This window comes from Typopeltis vanoorti, chromosome 1, assembly GCF_054136105.1.
Source record: "Typopeltis vanoorti isolate ZY-2024b chromosome 1, IOZ_Tvanoo_1.0, whole genome shotgun sequence".
NCBI lineage: Eukaryota > Metazoa > Arthropoda > Arachnida > Uropygi > Thelyphonidae > Typopeltis > Typopeltis vanoorti.
The window spans coordinates 34143792-34165400 of NC_143549.1; the positions used below are offsets into that span (position 1 = coordinate 34143792).

General features: G+C 37.7%; 1 protein-coding gene across 9 annotated transcripts in view; it reads right to left on the reverse strand.

Annotated features, from left to right (window-relative positions):
• LOC150109879 (DNA-binding protein P3A2-like) overlaps window positions 1-21609 on the reverse strand; it is a 343228-nt gene that overhangs the window by 295355 nt on the left and 26264 nt on the right. For 4 of the 9 annotated variants that reach the window (XM_090397108.1, XM_090397155.1, XM_090397148.1 and 1 more), the window contains exon 2: window positions 14002-14217. The exons of 2 other annotated variants lie outside the window; for them this stretch is intronic. The gene's annotated coding sequence lies outside the window, so the exon portion shown is untranslated. Of the gene's footprint in view, window positions 1-13996; window positions 14218-21609 lie in introns of all 9 variants that reach the window. 3 more of the 9 variants (XM_090397133.1, XM_090397102.1, XM_090397115.1) reach the window with 2 other exon arrangements.

Consider the following 21609-nt stretch of genomic DNA (forward strand, 5'->3'; position numbering starts at 1 on the left):
AGTTTCTGCAACCCACAAATCTTCAACCTGTTCTCATATGGTGCATTCCATAGACCTGCTATCATCTTAGTCACTCGCCTCTGGATCTTCTCAACCTCCTCCCCATCAAGAAGGAACCGAGGTGACCAAATCTGGGCACAGTAGTCGAGATGAGGTCTTATCAGGGCTCGGTACAGAGGTACAATAACTTGTTTTTCTCTGCTCGTCAAGGTATTTTTCAACAACCAAGTGAGTTGATGAGCTGATTTAGCTACTTTCGCAATGTGTCCCCTAAACTTCATCTCCCTATCCACCAACACTCCCAAGTCCCTGGCCTCATCAATCTCTTGGAGTACAGTTCCACCAATGTGGTATACTGCTGCTAATCTTTTCACTCCGAAATGCATAACCTTACATTTTGTCACATTAAATTGACATCCATTCTCCTTAGTCCAGAACTCCAATCTATCTAAGTCATCTTGCAAGACTTTGACATCTTCTGCATTCACTATCGCCCTACCCAACTTTGCATCATCAGCGAACAAATGAACTGTCCCACTTAGACCATTCCCTATATCGTTAATGAACAGATTAAACAGCAGTGGTCCAAGAACAGAACCCTGTGGCACACCACTAGTCACAGGCCGTTTTTTGGACTCTACTCCTGAATAAACTACTCTTTGATATCTCTCCATCAACCACCCAGCTATCCATCTCACCAACCCTATATCCATTCCCATATGTTGTAGTTTACGGATTAGAATTCCATGTGGTATCCTGTCAAACGCCTTTGCCAGGTCCAGCAGTATCACTGTAAACCCATTTCCCTTATCCAGTTCAGCCGTCACCTTGTTATAAAACTTGAGCAAGTTACTGAGGCATGATCTACCCTTCACAAAGCCATGCTGTCCTCTGTACAGTATCTCATTTTCATCAATCCATTCCTGTATTTTTCCCTTGACTACTTTTTCCAAGACCTTGACAACGACTCCTGATATGCTGATCGGTCGGTAATTTGCAACCATAGTCTTGGATCCTCCTTTATGCAGTGGAACTATTTTCCCCTCTTTCCACGCCTTCGGGACTAAGCCAGACCTGAGACTCAGATTAAACAACATGGTCAAGGGCACTGATAATTCATTAGCCGCTTCATGCAAGACCCGTGCCGGTATACCATCCAATCCCACAGATGTATTCACATTAAGGTTCTGTAATAGACTATTCACCTCCACTTCATTCATCACAATTCCCATATAAACTAATGATTCCTTCATTTTTTCAACGTCACCACCTGGATGATATACTTTTGCAAAGTGCGCGCTCAGTAACTCCACTATATCGACTGGTTCAGTGAACTCTTTACCATCGTCATTCCTTAAAATCATTTTGCCATGTACAGTTTTTTTCTTGCTTGCAGCATATTGAAAGAACTGTTTGGGATTCTCTTTTGCTTGCATAGCTAGTTTCGTTTCATAATCCGCTTTTGCTGTTTTTACCACACTCGTTACCCTTCTAGCCTGTACTTTATACCATTCGTGTGCCTGCAGGTCACCCATTTCTTTAAATTCCCTCCATAGTTGTTTCTTTTTTTGCAGCTCAAGTTTAATGGTGTTATTCATCCATTTAACCCCTCCTTGTTTCACTATTCGGACCTTAGGTATACACAATCAGCCATAACCTCCTGTAAATGCTCTTTGATCACTTCCCATGCTCTATCGACGTCCAGCCCTTGCAGTTGTACATGCCATGGCACTGATCCAAGCAATCTCCTAAGCTTGTCATACTTGCCAGCACGGTAATTCCACATATACCCTGTCTTAATCACAAATTTCACACCTTTAGCCACCTCCCAGGTCAAGACCTTATGATCACTCTCACCAATAGGTGGCAACATGGTCATATTCATTACAGACTAATTCTCAGATACTATTACCAGGTCAAGCACTCTCACACCCCTAGTATTTTCAATTACATGCTGTTTCAGATAGTTATCCCTTAATAATTGAATAAAATCCATTTCCTTCCTCACATGTGTCCTCTCCTCCTTCCAATCAATGTTACCATAGTTGAAATCCCCCATAATAATTACCCTCCTTCCACTCATTTCATCAATTTGTTTATGCATACCATCTCCACCATCTATTCCATCACCTGGTCTATAGCAGCACCCAACTGTATATTTTATTCTGCCAGTATCAATCTCACACCAAATAGCCTCAAATGAGCTCCTTTCACTATCCTGCAATACTTCAATTCTCCTTGGCTGCAGTTCATCAGCTATCATCAATAACACCCCTCCCCCAATTTTATTCTCTCTGTCCCTCCTAAACATACTATAACCTACACATTCTATCCCACTAAATATATCATCTTCCGTCAGCCATTTTTCACTAATGCCAATAACCTGTGGCCAGGAAGAGCCAATCAAGGCCAAAAATTCTTCCTTCTTGTTCCTAATACTCCTGGCATTAGTATACATGAATTGCAGTGTTCCCTTTGTCCCACCCCTATCTTGATGCTTTATTCTAAATATCCCATTCCCATTTTTTGTCCTTATTGCTGGCTCAGGTACATTATATACATTTTTACACTCAACTGTCTCACTGATGTCTGGATATCCACTTCCCCCCCTCCTTGGTAGTTCCAGTATCCCTGGTTCTGCACATCCATTTCCACTTCATTCAGCAACACTTTTTCCATTCTCCGCACACCAAGTCCATTCAAATGCAGTCCATCCATCTTGTATAAGTCCTTTCGCCCATCAAACTCATTCCACACGTCCACAAATTCCACACCACACCGTCCGCATAACCTGCGCATAATATCATTTGCGATTATGGCCCTCCTTCTAAATTCCTCTCTGTCATACCGCGGTAACAGACTCACCATTCTAACTCTGTCACTCTTTTCTTTCGCTACCTTTAACAATACTTTCAAGTCCTCTCTCATAAAAAATTTATCACCTTTCAATTCATTCGTACCAGCCACAATTGTTATTTCTTTCACCCTCTGTTTTTGCACTCTAATGCTCTCACTTACATCCTTAAATTTCGCACCCGGCAAGTACGATTTAGTTACACTCCCATCTATTACTCCTCTTAATAACGAGTCACCATACAATACTCTCTCCTTCATTTCGGAAACTCGCCCACGCTGTTTATTTCCGTTAGACGAATCACTCTGGAAAGAGTTTTGCAGGTGCTCTAATTGCCGCTGCGCATCTTGTATCACTGCGCGCAGCCTAGCGATCTCACTTCCTACAAATAATTCCTCATTTTTTTTTATGATCCAAGCAATCTCCTAAGCTTGTCATACTTGCCAGCACGGTAATTCCACATATACCCTGTTAATCAGATGTGAGACAATGATATGCATCATTGTCTCACATCTGATTTAATATCATATGGTGTTAGTAATAACTAATCCATGTCCTAAAACAAATCCAGTAAATATTCACAATTAGCTTTGCTCTTTTCTCTGAATCTCCCCAAACCATTTCTATATGACGATCATTTCCTACTCTGCAGTTCAGATCTCCAACAAGGACCAACTTTTCCTTTTTGTTCTGTGCGCTGCCTTCTCTAATGGCTCAAAGAATTCATCCACTTCTTTGTTAGTGGAACTTACTGTGAGCAAGTCTCATTCCGTTTGCCATTTTGATGTTTGTCCACATCATTACTTGTTATTGACTGCCATTCAAGAAAATTATTCTGGTATTCAATGTTGAATACTATAGCTACTCCATTTATCTGATCACCCATTCGATGGTACAACATGACAAAATTTCATGCCAGCTGGGACATCATCTGATTAAACAAGTCCCCCGTTGTTTTTGCCAGGGAATCAGGGTGAACAGCAAAAAGTCAGCTATTGGAACAAATCTGAAAGCACACCCCAACTCAACATCACCAGAGTTAAAGATTGGTATTATCAACATAAGAAGCCTAAATGGAAAAGAAATGGAACTAGCTGAAGAATTAGATAAGTACCAGATCGACATAATAGGGGTGACTGAAATGAAAAAGACAAAAACTGGTGAGATCTTTCTGAGCAATAAATACAAAATGTTATATTCAGGCAATGACAATCAAGGAAAAGAAGGAGTAGCCATAGTATTCAACACAAAATACGAGTCTCATCGTCTTAAATGGCAGGCAGTGTGTCAAGTAGAGTGATTTGGGCAAATATCAGAATGGGGAACTGTACAATGAGACTTATTTGTGCAAAATGTCCCACAGAAGGCTCTACTAAGGTAGAAGTGGAAGAATTTTTTGAGGCTCTAGAGAAAGCTACTGACACAATGAAAAAGGCAAAGTCTCAGGGGTTCTCAATAGCAGGGTAGGAAGTGATTATCAGACACAAAAATGTTTTAGGAAAATTTGGAGAAAAGAGCAAAGCTAATAATAATGGCCAACCAAAATTCCTTGCCTCTCCATGTGAATTTGTGCACATTTTTATGTTGGATTTCTGCTCAGGAGATGGACTGGTTATTACTAACACCATGTTCCAACATAAAAATGTGCACAAATTCACATGGAGAGAAGAGGCTAGGAATAAGAAAAGTCTTATTGACTATGTTATTGTTGATAGTGATGTTTTCTCCCTGGAGCAGGACACCAGAGTGTACAGAGGATTTGAAATTGGAAGTGAATACTATTCAGTCTTGAGCAGGATAAAATTGAATTTCATATTGAAAAGAATAACATGTAAGAAAGTTTTAAAGCGAATAAAAGTTGAGCAGCTCTCAGATGATAACTGAAGACTAAAATACATAAAGATTCTTGAAGAAAAAATGAAAGAGTTTGAGAACAAGAACCAAACCTTGGAGATTCAGTGGCAAACCTTGAAGAAAACCCTGATTGATTCGGCCAGAGAGACATGTGGTGAGGTTGTCTGCAAGGATAGAAAAATCAGAACTCCATGGTGGACAGGAAGTTAAAGAGGTAGTGAAGAAAAAGAAGAAAGCATATCAAAAGTTCCTGGCAAATAAGTTAGCTTGTGTTCTTAGAGAATACACAGACAAATGTAACAAAGCTAAACAGTGTGTAAAACTAGCTAAACAAAAGTCATGGGAGGACTTAGGCAAGAACATAGAAAATAAATATCAAGTAGGTGGTAAGATATTCTGCAGGTTGTTGAAGCTTAGAAATGGAGGAAAGAGTGCTGTAAAAGGAGTTAGAGATGATAAAGGTGACATGAAAAAGGGAGAAAAAGATATCCTTGAAGTATGGAGTAATTACTTCGAAAAATTGCTAAATGAAACAAGCACTGATAGCACAGTGGTAAAAAACACTGCACAGGCATGCAGTCAGGAATACATATCCATACTTGAAGTAAAAAAAGCCATCAAAGGCTTGAAATGTGGAAAGACAACAGGAGTAGATGATATTCGACCAGATATGCTGAAGTATAGTGGTATAAAAGTCATAAAATGGCTGAACTGCATAGTTCAGAAGCCCCGGACAAAAGAACAAATTCCTGATGATTGGAGTAGAGCTCTAAGAGTACCCATATATAAGATTCCCTCACTAAATTGAATAACTGTTGTAATAGATATGGTATGAAGGTCAGCAATAAAAAGACAAAGACAATGAAAATAGGTAGAATCATTGAAAATGTCAACTGTGTTTTGAATGGGGAACCTGTGGAACAAGTAAAATATTTCAGCTACTTAAGCACGATTTTTAGTGAAGATGGTAAATTATGAGAGTCCTGAGAAAGATTAGAGGCGTGAACAGATGGCATCAATGGCAATATCATATTAAAAACGAGGATATTAGGAAAGAACTTGACATTGTCAGCATCCAGGAATGCATTAGCAGAGCTAATCTCAGGTGGTATGGTCACTTGAACACAATGGGCGAGGAAAGATTAGCAAAACAAGTGTTCTCTGTCAGGTTGGCAGGAAAACGACCCAGAGGAAGACCAAGATATAGGTGGATTGATATGGTACAAAGTGCCTTAGATGATAGAAATATAAGATCTGGTAATGATGTTGGAGTCTTGACAAGTAACAGACTGATTTGGAGGAAAATGTAGATAGGAAGTTATTAATGAAGCACTATCGTATCCTGTACACCCCTTGAGGGTGCATGTCAAGAATTTGATGATGATCTCACCCTGTTTCAGTGACACCTAACATGTTGATCTGGTACTTATCCAATTCTTCTGCAAGCTCTTTTCCATTGATGTTTATGTTGATGGTACCAATCTTGAACTCTGTATGTTGAGTTGCAGTGTTTATTCCAGTAGCTGACTTTTTGCTGTGTGCCATAGTTTCCTGGTGAATTCAGTGGGGGAGGGGGGGGGGGGCTTGTTTAACAATGTCTTAGCCAGCATTAAGTTCTGAATATAATTCACAAAAATCATCCACTTTGCATTCTTAGAATGTCAGATACCATAAGAGAAAGAAGAATCAACATAAGATTGTGATTAAAGAACTGTCCATAATATATTTAAGATCAATGAGACAGAAATCAAAAATGTGTGCAAGATCAATAGTGATTACAAATCTCAGCATCAATACTAGCAATGCAGCTGAGAAAAATGAAGCTAGGCAGAAATGAAAAAGTTTAGTATGAGCCTTGGGAGAGTGATGGAGACAACAAATAAATTTTACTAAGTGAGATAAAGAAATTCCATGTTAAAGATCACAAAGAGAAGACTACATTAGACATGTTCTAACATGAAATATTCATCAAGATGCTCTTATTACCTCCAAGTACTCATTGCAGAAGGGGCACACTACTTGTACCATTTGATTTAGTAAAACTAAACAAAATGGCATATGCATCTTTTTGTTGAAAATGTGAGATTAAAGAACTGTCCATAATATATTTAAGATCAATGAGACAGAAATCAAAAATGTGTGCAAGATCAATAGTGATTACAAATCTCAGCATCAATACTAGCAATGCAGCTGAGAAAAATGAATTTCATTATTACCAAGTACCCCCTTATCAAAATAATAATAAATAAATAAAGTATATTTCATTGTAACTGTCTATTTTATTTGAATTTATATGTTCATGTAAACAAAAAATTGTTTATTTTTAATAGAAAACAAAATTTGGAATAAGTTCCTCTTCATTTCCCATCCATGAAAATGCACATTTCATCTAATTCACATCATAATTACAAAGAGTTTTCATCCTCTTTCTAGTTGGATCCCTAGAGATGTCAGACGACACACCCTTATCAATTTCATTTGATCCAGATGCAATATCAACGTTTTCTTGTTGCTTACAGCTACTTGTATTTGCTATATTGCTCTGTTTTGGGGGTTTTATAAATCCAATCTTTAACCAATGATCCATACGTAAGAATTTGAAAGCTAAAAAAAAAATACCGTATTTACTGGATTATATAACTCTCACTTTTTTGCCAAAATTAAAGCTAAAAAATCGTGTTGTGAGATATGTGTGGGGAGTTTTAGAAACTAAAGTTTTCAGAAAAAACCTGAAAATGGTGCAACTTACCAAGAAGCTCGTACTCTCTATCACTACTTTTGGCATCGAGAACAGTTCTTTGTGTGCACCGTCAAAGTCATCTATCCAAATACCGTCATATTCTTTCCCATTATTTCAAGCAAAAATTACCAGTAATTTACAAGATTTGGGATATGTAGAGCAGCGAAGAACTGCATATGATTAGTGCGGTATTAACAAAAGATCACGCAAACCAAAGACAAATTAGCATTTCAACAGCTGAGTTGAAATGGTAATTCCCTTCAACCAAATTCCATAATATCCGAAACACATTCACTATATATTTCTTAGTTTTAACACGTTCGTGACGGGGTGGTGTCAAGCAAAACCATATGTTCCACCAGCAACATATGGTTTTGCTTGGTCTATACAGCAGTTTCTTTTGGAGGGGGATGTGATTCATTAGTTAGTGCCGTTTTTATCCCGGTTGTCTCTAATTGCACTGTTTGTTGAAAAATATAATGACTCCTTTAATTATGCATAGCCAAAAATTGCTAAGTATCCCCGAACGACCTTTCGCATACCCCAGGGGTACGCTTACCACACTTTGAGAAACACTGCTCTATATGTTTACATTATGCTTATGTCCCTACTAAGAGTTTATTATTATTACACTCTCCACAGAGTCAGCAGACTCACTGTGGGAGGTTCATTCAATTGACAACATATTGAGATATTATGGCGGAATACAGGGTGTCCCTGAATTCATGGCCCAAAGTGAGGGAATGGTAGTACACACCGAAACCACCAATATTTGTCATAGAATATGCGGCCACAAACATAGTGAGGAGTCGGAAATGAAGGACAGACACAGGTTTCCAGAATGACATTTATTGGAGATCATTACAACAAATGCTCAAACGTCTGCCCACCAAAGTTGATACATGAAGCACAACAGCGAAGTAGTGATTGGCGTACCTGCCTCGTAAACAGGCTTGTTGTGCACATCGCTGGCTGCAATGGCAGTCGGGCTACCAGATCTGCCGTGGTGTCATTAACATGCTGAAATGGGCGGGTGCCCCATCATGCTGGAACCACATATGGGAGCGGATGGAGACTTGAAAATCCTGAAGCAATTCCGGCAAAACCTGTTGCAGAAAAATACGGTACATTCACCCATCGAGGCAGTCCGGCAGTAGGTAGGGTCCAATTAAGTGGTCATGCACGATTCCCGCCCAGACATTGACGCCGAACTGTTGCTAGTTTGACTGTGAACGTGTACCATGTGGGTTCTGGGCTGCCCACAAATGCACATTATGGACATTGACTATGCCTTCACGTGAGAAAGTTGATTCATCTATAAAGAGCACATCAGTGGGGAAATCGGACTGTACGACACTTTGCTGCAGGAATCACTCGGTGAAATCCATGCGCAGGGGATATTCAACAGCTGTCAATGTCTGCATTCACTGCAAGTGATAGGGGTGTAGCCCTTCTTCATGCAGTACTCACCAGACACTGTTCCAATGCCCACCCAGGCTCCGGGCAGCAGATCACATGCTTGTACCTGGGTTATCTGTCACCATACACGAGATGTCATCACTCATAGCTGGCGTTCTGGGCATCCGTGCTCGTCCAGCATCATGTTGACTGACGTGGAAGGTGCCTGCCTCACACAGCTGACAGTGCAGTCGCACAAACATTTTATGATCGGGCACACAGCGCATAGGATATCACTCATTGTACAGTCTTTGCACCTCTCTACCATTGCCCTCAGCTATGCCATACATCAAGTGCATATTGGCTTTCTCTGCATTCGTAATGCTCCATCTCGTCCGGTCGGCACTGAGAATGCTGGGGCTTGGCCGATCCAGTGTTTTTAAGCCATGCCACCTCGTCTGCACCACTACCGGCACTGGGCTGCATTTGTAACCGCCAATTCTATGACGAATATTGGTGGTTTCAGTGTGTACTACCATCCCCTCACGTTTGGGCCATGAATTCAGGTACATCCTGTAGATTGGAATGAAGAGATAGCATTTGGGAATAACAAAAGTGAATTTCTCGAGTTCTTGAGAGATAACTATCTCAGGCAGCACATAAAGAAAGGCACGTGATGATCAAGAGTTCCAGATCTCATCATTTCATCAGAGGATGTAATTGTTAGAGGGGTTTCACATTTTTCTCCAGTTGGTGAAAGTGATCATGAAGTAATTACCTGTGTTGTGGCTAGTCATATACAGGCTTTTGCAAGGAAAGGATATATGTGGAATTATAAGGCTGATGATTATGACAAGCTTAGGAGACAACTTCGAGCTATAACATGGAACGAGAAATTCAACGGTAAGGAAATAAATGCTGCATGGGAGCTTACAAAGAAATACATAACAGCATCAATGTATGAATGTATCCCAAAGGCCAAAAGGCTGAAGAAGGTTGGTGTAAAATGGATGAACGTGAAGCTTAAGTATGAAATCTGGAAAAAGAAAGTCGTTTGGAGGAAGTACCAGATGAATAATGGTAATCAGTCACATGAAGAATATAACGAACAAGCCAGGAGAGTGACTTAGTTAGTAAGGAAAACAAAAGTAGAGTATGAGCAGAAATTGGCAAATCAGGCTAAGAAAAACCCTAGAGTGGTTTTTTTTTTTTTTTTTTTTTTTTTAGATATGTGGCAAATAGAAGGAAGAATGATCATGGAAAGATGAAGTTAAAGGATGAAAGTAGTAGAATGGAAACTGCTGCAGAAGACTTGTTGAGGTATTCGGTGATCAATTTATACAAGTGTGTTTCATCATGATCAGAGTGGAATCATGAGAAACATAAGTGTAGAGGACATAGGAGAGGATAACTTAATTGCGAGTGAGCAGGAGGTATTTGAGGAAATAAATAACCTTGATGTTAATAAGGTGATAGGATTTGATGAAATATCACCAAGCATCTTAAGAGAATGTTCCACGGAACTGGCAGTAGCATTGGCATGCCTATTTAACAAGAGTTTTGCAACAGCACAGGTTCCAAGGGAGTGGAAGGAGGGTAAAATTGTTCTGCTGCATAAAGGTGGTGATAAGGCTGTAGCTTCAAATTATAGACCAGTCTGTATATCTGGAATTGTAGTGAAGGTCCTGGAGAGATTGGTGAGAAGTAGGATACAGAAATGGGTTGATAACAGCAGTATTCTCTGTGGTTATGCATGGGTTTGTTAAGAGGGGAGATCATGTTTCACTAACTTACTTATGTACTATAACAAGGTGACAAATACCTTGGACAGAGGAGATGCATATACAGTGGTGTACTTGGATTTTGCAAAGGCTTTTGATAGACAGCCACATGACAAGCTCTTAAATAAACTGAAACAGATGGAATTGGATAACAGACTTCTGTGTTGGATTTATTGTGCATAGATTTGGTCACCAGGTTTTCATGGTGATGAGGACATGTTGGAAAGGGTACAGAAAAGATTCACAAAGGTAGTCAGTGGTCTTTGGAATGTGGAGTACGAAGACAGATTGAGAGAATGTAAGTTGCACAGCCTCATGATAAATTCAGAAGTGGGTAGGAGGAAGACGGGAGAATATGATTATAAGCTGGTCAGGAGTTGTTATCAGATAGACATGGAAGAGATTTTTCATAGAATGGGAGAGGGGGATAAAACAAGAGGCCATTGCTGGAAACAGTATAAGGAGGGTGTGAGCAAAGGAGTGAGAAGCAGGGTCTTTGCATGGAGGATGGTTGGTGAGTGGAATGCATTGTCTGAGTGTGTTGTGGATGTGGACACATTGAATCAGTTTAAGAAGCAGTTGGATGAGCATTGTATGCAATAGTGAGTACCTACCACAATGAGTCTCTGACTCCATGGAGGTCGGGTGTTAATAATAATAATAATATTTATCATACTGAATCTTAAAATCCTTAATACTCCCTGCATTAACAATGTATTCTGGTAATGCATTCCATTCATCCACAGTTCTCCATGTAAATATCTACTCGTCTTCCTAAAACTCTCTTCACCACTTCTTACATAACTTCCATTAATTGGATAAAACATCCTCACTAATTTCTTCTTGTGCCTTATCTAATCTATTTGAGGTTGATCTTTTTTACGTGATGCAACTTTATGCGCATGATCCCAATCGACTTGTACCAGAGCCTGACATTGGGGAAAGGTATTTTTATCTGTAGAAGTATGTGTTCAAGGGGCCGCTTTGCCTGTTCGAAGGACAAAAAACCTGTTTACAGGAGGTAAAAACCCTACACCACCGTATGAGATCTGCTAACTCACCTTTAGTCCAAGACACCAGATAAAAGTTCCTCACATCCTATCCATGAAGAGGAGTAGATATCGAACCCAGGTCTTTTCGACCAAAGGGCTTCATTTATACTGACTAAGCTACAAAGACTCTATCCTCACTAACTTGAACATCTCTATCATATCACTGCTTTTCCTTCTATCACCGAACTCTGTAATTCACATTCCTTCAACCTCGCTCCATATAGAATATTCCAGAGTCCTGATATTATCTTAGTCAATGTTTCATATCACAATAAAAACCAGATAACCAAATCTAAGCACAATGCCAAGTGTGGTCTGACCAGTGGCGATAACCACTCCTTATTCCTATATATAAGTGTAATTCTTATGATAGCAGCAATACAATGTGCAGTCATTGCAGCATGTCCTTTAAATTCAGTTCAGTTGAACTGGCTATTCCTTTGAGCAGGCTATATAATTTGAGCCTCAGAACAGGAAAAACTCTGCAGGAATGGAAAGAAAGCATACCAATCCCATTGCACAAGGGTGGTGCAAAGACTGATGTATCCAACTATTGACAATCCATATCTCAGGAGCAGTGGTGAATATTTTGGAAAAGTTTATTAGGGCTTGCATTCAGAAATGGGTTGATAGATTTGCTTAATTCCACATATACTTCTTCCTCATTCACAGTTAGTCTCTCCTCCTGATCATTCACTGCTCTCAAACTCTCCATGATGCCCCCATTCACAAGGATGAAAGACCTTTGTGAACTGCTCCTTTGTGCAAAAGTCTTCCATGCAATTTACGCATGGAAGAGAAGACTGTTACATAAATTGGAGAATAGTGGATTAGATTATAAAATTTAATCCTAGATAAGAGGCTCGCTGATGGACAGATATCAAAAAGTGGAATATGGGGGGGGGGGGGGTGAGTTCACAAGATTTAAGGTAATCAGTGGTGTACCACAAGGATCAGTCCTTGGTCCACTGTTATTCAATCTACACATTAATGACATGCGACATACAGTTATTGGCTGATGATTCAAAGATAGGTAGGGTAATCAGGAATGTGGTGATATGCAGTATTTGCAGAATGATTTGAATAGGCTGGAATTATGGGGATGGGAAAATGGATGTCAGTTCAATGTCAGCAAATGTAAAGTCATGCACTTAGACATGATTTGATATCCAATGGCATATTATATTCTTGGGATTATGTTGGAAAAAATTAATAAGTCTAGGGATCTTGGAGTTTTATTAGACAGGAAGTTGAAGTTCAAGTCATATAGCAAAATGTGTAAATACAACTACTCACAATAATTGCAATGCTGAAACAAACTTGAACATGTAAAGATAAGGATGTCATTTTTCCTCTTTACAAGGCCTTGATAAAACCTCACTTGGACTATTGTAATCAGGTCTGGTCTCCATTGTGATTCTGATACAGTGTTGAGAGTGAAAAGGAAAGTGCTAAAAATGATATCAAGATTGTGGAATACTGATTATGAAGATAGATTGAGAATTTGAACACTGCAGACACTAATAAACAAGAGAAAGAGGGGTGATATGATTGAAACTTACAATCTTCTAAAAGGGTCATACAAGATTTCAGTTGAGAAGCCTTTGTGAAAGCCTTCAGGTGGAAGATGAATTTCCTCCCCTGGTGCGAGACTACATCCTACTCACTGGAAGATGACTAAAATGGCTTGATAAATATCCCAAATTTAGGACAACAGGGTTTCCCCAAATTATCTCACCGTTTTGAATACATTATAGCTGTACAACCTTTTGTGAATGAAATACAGGGAAAAAAAAAGTTTCTCCTTAGGTTTTTGCTAAATATTGAGATGGAATTATAAATACCAACTCAGCTGAACTATGCTATTTATTAAAAATGAAATAAAATAAATAAAATATAACAATGTAGAACATAGCATTGCCTTTTCCTATCTTTGAGATAGGAAAAGGCAATGGCTCAATAGATCTTTACAGTGAATGATTATTCATAAATGGTCATTCACTACCCAAGGGTATTTAGGGTAGTTAGTAATCTAATACTATACACATTAAGGGTACATTGTAGAAAATGTATGTAGCCATGTAAGCGATTGTTTGAAAAGTGCATTTTCTTCAGAGAAGAAGCTGGACTGAACCATTGTAAATTCTGTCCGGTGTGAGATCAGCACTTTATTTCCCAGAATGGCTTAAAAAGAGTTCAATGTTTTTTCACTATCACCTACACAAAAATTTGCTACATATTTCCAGCCTTTTGTGTATGGGACTGCTATAAATAAAATAAAATAAAACATATATATAAAAGCATAAAAATAACACACTCAACAGATTCTGAGTTTGGATCTCTTTTGATAAGTGCTATGAACCCACAGCTTTAGTAAAGAGTGATTTGGTTGAAAGGATCCCTCTTTTTCTTCAGCCACTTTCTCACAGACAGTCAGTTTCCACACTGTATTTCTTCAATGGATACTTCCATAGGCACTGTTCAGCAGAACCAGAACTAGCATCCATTATGCTCCTCCAATCAAAAGTAAAACCATGACTGAAAATAAAATTTTAGAACAAATTAACTGCTTCAAATACTTCAGATGTGCAGTATGATATACAAAACAAGTTGACATCAAAATTTCACACTTCCTAGAGATAACAGGGATGACCAATAGTATTTGCAAAGCCATTGGTGAAGCCAGGTCTCCCAAAATATAAAAAGGAAAAAAAACACTAGAAAATTTTCCAAAAATCTTTACCTAATTAAAATTTTTTTTTTTTTTTTTATTTATGTTGTGCCATGTCTTCTATTTCTATACTACTTATGAATTAGCAGTCACATAAGGTGGGAATACCCTATAATAAATTTAGTTTAATCCTTTATCCAAGTGTAAGCAAACAAAGTTTGCACCCGACGTATCTTCAGGACTGAGGCAACTTGTATTAAAGGTGGACCAAGCTCTCATCACTCCTTGTCTTAGTATCTCCCATAATGCAAATCACATCCCCTTGTGGACATGTATAATGCCATGCATTAAGGGAAGGGCCACTACCCAGATCGGTTTCAATCTTTATTGAGGTCTCGTCAGTGGGAGCCAAAATCAGACATGGTGATACTAAGGTAGAAGCAATGGAGAAGTCATATTTACCTATACAAGTTGCCAAAAGGTGAGTCACCTTATTATTAAATTACTCCAGATTTTGAGAAAGATGTTGGAAGTTTTTTTCACTTGGTTAGACTATAATGAATTTAGTTTAATCCTTTATCCAAGTGTAAGCAAACAAAGTTTGCACCTGAAGTATCTTCAGGACTGAGGCAACTCGTGGCACCACAAGCAAAAGTTTGCACCTGAAGTATCTTCAGGACTGAGGCCACTCGTGGTATTATGAGTTGCCTCAGTCCTGAAGATACTTCACGTGCAAACTTTGTTTGCTTACACTTGGATAAAGGATTAAACTAAATTCATTATAGTCTAACCAAGTGAAAAAAAACTTCCAACATCTTTCTCTAAATCTGGAGTAATTTAATAATAAGGTGAATCACCTTTTGGCAACTTGTATAGGTGAATATGACTTCTCCATTGCTTCCACCTTGGTATCACCACCTCTGGTTCTGGTTCCCACTGATGAGACCTCGATAAAGGTCGAAACCAGAGGTGATGCTAAGAGGCTGAAGTAATACCGAAGTCATATTTTCATATAAGAGTAGCCAAAAAGTGTCACACCTTATTATTAAAATACTCTGGATTAGAGATAGTTGTTGGAAGTTTTCCCAGATCCTGATTATATTTCAGGAGCACACTATGTTTACCTTCCCACTTGGATAAAGGATTAAACCAAGTACAGTCGGGTCTCTTTTTATGCAGTAGATACGTTCCACAGAAAACTGCATATAAAAAAAAATCGCGCAAAAAAGGCCTAACTTACGTTGAAAAATCAGGGATACGTTGTATAATTTTAAAAACCACATAAAACAGAAGCAATGGATTAAAATAAACCTAAAATCTCATAAAGAAAGTTTATGAAAATTCAGGAAAATAAGAATGCCTAAATTTGTTTTAAAGCTTTATTCATTTAATTTTATTGAAAAGCAACATTTTTTTTTTTTAACATTTTGTCATCAGAATTATCATCGCTATTAGACAATATTCGGAATGTTTGCGAACTGGTGCAAAATCACTTTCATCACCAGAAGAGACAGTCAGCACATCAGATCTGTATTCTAAAGGCAATGGTTCTTCACAAACAGAATTAGCTTCACCCTCATTCTGTGCTGATTTTTTTCTTCTGACAATGTAATCAGTGATTAAACTTTGCGATGATGATTTCGCTAATTTTTTATACAGCTCGCAATATCCAGACATGCAGTTCTTCAGCTCACGTTGGAATTTAAAGGCTCGTTCAGAATTTGTCATTAACAAGAAAATGATTTTCCAATTTATTGCACAGTTCAAGACCTTCTCGAATTATATTTGCAGTAAGAGGGACAGGTTTTTCTTCCGCTTCACTATCGTTTTCTGGATCTTCGACGATATCTAAAGTTAATCGATATCCAATAATATCATCATCACCTAAGGCATTATCCACAAGCAATTCATCTACATCGTTCTGGCTAAATGTATCAAAACCTTCTCCACCAATTTCAAGTGTCGATGTAATGATTTCAGCTGATAATGTAGATCTAACAGATAAGCTTAGGCGTTGCTGGTTATTCATGACTTATTTTTCACGGTATTAACAACACCACAAACACTTTTATCAACAAGGATGTTTTATTAACGCTAATATTTCGCTGATTTTCAACTCAGCATCATCAGAGCACAACACACATGTAAACGCGACAGTGAGTGAGTGAAACAATATAATTGCAGAAAGACAAAAGATCTAAAGTCCTATTTTTGGCGCCCTCTAACGAAAAAAAAAAAAAAAAAGGCAGCAGTTATCCAGGAGTTTGATAATGTAGATGTTTGCATGTTACACTGTTTGCAATACATCCAGGCCAAGCTGCTTTCCAGCAAACATTTAAAGTTTGTGGTCTTATTTCAGCGATAGCAGATGCAACATGATTTAAGCAGTCCAAAATAGAAAATTTTTTCCAAACGTCAGTTACTGTTAACGATTCATTTTCTAGTTTATCCAATATAAATTGAAAAGTGTGCTTAAAGTAATATTTTTTAAAAGTAACAATTATGCCTTTATCTTCTTTCACTATGCGTTATTCCTGCTTCCTATGCAGGGTCCACGTGTTACTTAGATGCGAATTCTTGTTAGTACCACTCCCAACCGACCTGTCGCCTAGTCTGCCGCTGGGGGGGGGATATATTCTTGGCTGTAGAAGTGTGTGTTCATGGGGCCAGTTTGCCTGCTTGCAGTAAGAAAAACTGCCAGATAAACTGGTGGAAAAAACCCTACTGTCCATGCCCAAGACTCAAGTCTTCAACGGGAAGGAAACCTGGGACACTCCTTTCCCAGGCATATGGTTGCGAAGCACAAAGCCACTAGGCTAACTGCGCGAACCAATTATGCCTTGATCTAATGGCTGAATAATGCTTGTTGTATTGGGTTGGAAAAACACTACCTGGATGTTCTAAATGCGGATGACTTGGTGCATTGTCAACAATTAATAAAACTTTAAAATTTAGAGCTTTTTGCTTCATATATGTTTCCATTTCTGGTACCAAGCAATTATTGAGCCACTCAGTGAATACAGACGTTGTTACCCAGGCCTTTGTATTAGCCAACCAAGTACCGGCAGCTGTTTTAGCTCTTTGCCGTTTAGAGCATGTGGTCTTAGAAATCTATTTACTAGGAGGGGGTTTCAACATTAGATCTCCTGATGCATTGCTACAAAGTAACAATGTCACTCGATCTTTGCTTACTTTTTTCTCAGACTATGCGATGCAAGTTCAACTAGGCATTTTCTTCCAAAACAATCCTGTTTCGTCAGTGTTAACTACTTGATCAGGACGATATACAGGTAACCCTCGTATAACGCAATACTTATACAATGCAGTGTACAAATTGTAGTAACCCTTGTTGAATGCGGTACTTATACAATGCGGTTTCGATATAAGACGGTCTACAAACTATAATAACCATTTATCTTTTCATATATTTTTCAATGCGAGACTTAAAAATCAAATTTTATCTTCATTAAATTTGAGTCTCCCCGTATCACGCATGTAGTTATAAGTAGTGAATTTATATTAGGGGAAATACCTTTAGCACGTATGTACATCAATTGTTTACCGTATAAAGTATTTATTGTTGAAAATTGTCTTAGTTTTCTGCCAGGAGAGCGCATTAAAAATCATAAGTGTGTTAATCTCAAGCTGAGCACTTTATTTTTTTGGTGAGTTACATACAATATGTAATGTTTTTTTTATGTAAAAAAAAAAATTTTTTTTTTATAGTAATGGTCACTTAGAGCACTTTTGCGATATGGTTGAAAACAAAATTAGCGAATTAACTGATTGGGAAATAGATTTAAATGAGGAACTGGTACAATCAATAGATGACGTCGAATCGTTGTTAAATCATTCCAAATGGCAGGGAAAGTTCTGCCGAAGATTCTGATTGTGATGAATCAGTTACAGAATTCAGTTTAAAGAAATTATAGAAAGGATTGGACTTGGAAAGAAAGTTAATTTATGGATAATGATCTCTTAATGGGGTGCTCTGGAAAATTTATGAGACAATTGGATATTTGTTTAGCTCCGTATTATGAACTTAATAAAAAATTGCAGCATAGTGGTAAGTAAGGTCTTATTACTGATGTCTTCATAACTAAACCAACCGAAGTGTGATGTGAGAATTATACAAATGATGTCCAAGAGATTTCAAGCAATGATGATGTCCGGCCACTCATAAAAGAACATCTATGAAACGTTAGTTTTGAAGACAGTGATGACGATTAAAATATGCACTTTATTTTATTTTGCCTAAAAGATTTTTGCATTATGTGCAATGAAGTTTACATACAATTTATAATTTTTTTATAATTTTATACTATGCATTTGTTTCATAGTTTATGTTTTCTTAACTTACATGAATTACCTGAATTAAATAAAAAAATATTTTGTTGAATATGTCATTGTTTATATAATCATAAAAAAAAAAAAAAAACGATTTCGGAACCTAACCCTACTTTATCTTTGTGATCCGAGTCTCGCATAATGTGATTTATATAACGTGGCATTTTTGTGGAACCTAACATCTGTGTAATATGAAGATTACCTGTACAACATCTTTAATAATTTTGACTAACTTCTCTTGAAAATTTTTGGCTGCTTCTTCATCTGCTGCTGCAACCTTGCCTGTAATCTTCACGTTATGAAGTGCATTCCTTTTTAAACACCCAGTTAACCATCCTTTGCTAGCTGAAAATTCTTTATTAGTGTGGGAAGCAGAAGTAGATGGCTCCAATTGCTTCATCTGTTCATATAACTGAAGAGCATTTTGTTTAATTAAATAACCACTTACAGGAATTCCCCTTTGAGTTAATTCTTCCATCCAAATTACAAGGACTTGTTCCGTATTTTCTAATAAAGCATCTCTTGAGTACAATGATAATTTGGCACTTAGTTTTGTGCCAGAAATGACAGATTTTCTTATTGCGATTCATTATTTTTAATTGCTCTTATAGTAGATTCGTCTAAATTAAAATGTTTACCAATCACTGTAGATCCCTCTCCTTTTGCTAAGCAATCTAAAATTGCAATTTTCATTTCCAAAGAAATTGCTTTTCTTTGGTGCTTTTTTTCTGCATTGGGCCAAATTTAATTAATAATTAATGATCAATTATTAATTAATAATAAAAAATTAGCTAAATTAACAATTAATTATTAATGAATATATTACAAAATAGCCAAGGTGTTTCATGAGAATTTCAGGATTTGTGAAGTGTTTCCGTTGTAGGAAAAGTTTGGGAAATGCTGGATTACCCTATTATCGGAATGGATTCTCCTTCTGTTGACATGCACAGAAGTGTCGAAAGGTCTCGTATCTGTGGGCATGCACCGCATAACTTCAAATTCGCATAAAAAGAGACCCAAGTATATATAATTTCTTGGTATCTTTAATTTATAGTATAACCAAGGTGGGAAAAACTTGTAACAATTATTGCAAATCCAGAGTACTTTAATTAATAAAGGCTGTGACACCTTTTGGCTACTCGTATATGAAAATATGACTTCTGCATTCCGTCAATTTTAGAATCACCCTCTGGGTCTAGCTCCCACTGAAGAGACCTCGATAAAGGTCAAAACCAGTCTGGGTAGTGGTACTTCCAATAATGCATAGCATTATACATACCTGTAAGATTTTGGAAGTTTTTTTTTTTCACTTGGTTAGACTATAATAAATTTAGTTTAATCTTTTATCCAAGTGTAAGCAAACAAAGTTTATGCCTGACATATCTTCAGGACTGAGGCAACTCATGGTAAAGGTGGACCAAGCTCTATCACTCCTTGTCTTAGTATCTCCCATAATGCAAAGCACATCTCCTTATAGACATGTATAATGCCATGCATTAAGGGAAGGGTCACTACCCAGACTGGTTTTGACCTTTATTGGTAATTCGGTATAGGTAAATATGACATTGCTTCCACCTTGGTTTCACCACCTCTGGGTCCGGCTCCCACTGACGTGATCTAAATAAAGGTCGAAACCGGTCTGGGTAGGGTGAGCTTGTTACTACTTGTTACTTAAGAGAACAATGCTGAGTTTTTGAAGTTTGACCTGTACTTGAACATTCAATAAAGGTCGAAACCGGTCTTGGTAGTGTCCCTTCCTTTAACATATAGCATTATACATGTCCACAAGGAGATGTGCTATACATTATGGGAGATACTAAGACAAGGAGTGATGAGAGCTTGGTCTACCTTTACCATGAGTTGCCTCAGTCCTGAAGATACATCAGGCGCAAACTTTGTTTATTTACACTTGGATAAAGGATTAAACTAAATTTATTACATACCTGTAAGGATATGTGCTTTCTTGCATTATGGGATATTAAGGCAAGTGATGTGAATTCATTAGCTTCTATATATGAGTTACCCCAGTCCTGATTACATTTCAGGTGCAAAACTTTGTTTCCTTACACTTTTGGATAAATGATTAAGCCAAGTATATAATTTCTTGGCATCTTAAATTTATAACCATAAGACTTTTGATAAAAGTCTGAACAAGACTGTTTAGATCACATTATATGGGATTATGGGAGTTAATCCAAACAAATGGGTTTGATTACTCCCATGTGGACAATGAACAAAATCATCAGACTAAGAACTCTACACCCCTTGAGGATACATGTCTGCAAGCATTGCAGACATGTACCCTCAAGGGGTGTAGAGGATATAATAGCACTACATGAAAAACTTACATCATTATTTTCATTGCCTTTGTCTTCTTATTACGAACCTTCATACCTTATCTATTACAACAGTTATTCAATTTAATAAGAGAATCTTGCAGACTTGTAGCAATTTATTCAGAAGTATATCATCATCTGCATAAAGCAAAGAGCTGACATTAACATCTCCAATCTTGATATCAGGTTTAATAACACTTTTCTTCATAATGTGATCTACATAGATAATGAATAACAGAGGGGATAATGCACATCCTTGTCTGGCATCAGATTTAACATTAAACCATCTTCCTGTACTTCTTTCAATTCTAACTGCTAACTTACAACTCAAATAAAGACTAAGTATTGCTTGATATAATGCCCCGTTGACATGATATAACTGTAGCGTTTTGAATAGCTTCTCTCTTGGCACCTTCTCATATGTCTTTTCCAGATCTACAAAGCTTAAATACAGATCTCTGTTATATTCTTATGATTTCTCAACTATTTGTTGTAAAGTGAAAATCTGATCCTGACTGCCTCTATTTGGCCTGAATCCAGCTTGTTCTACACCAAGCTTCTCTTCCACAATTTTTC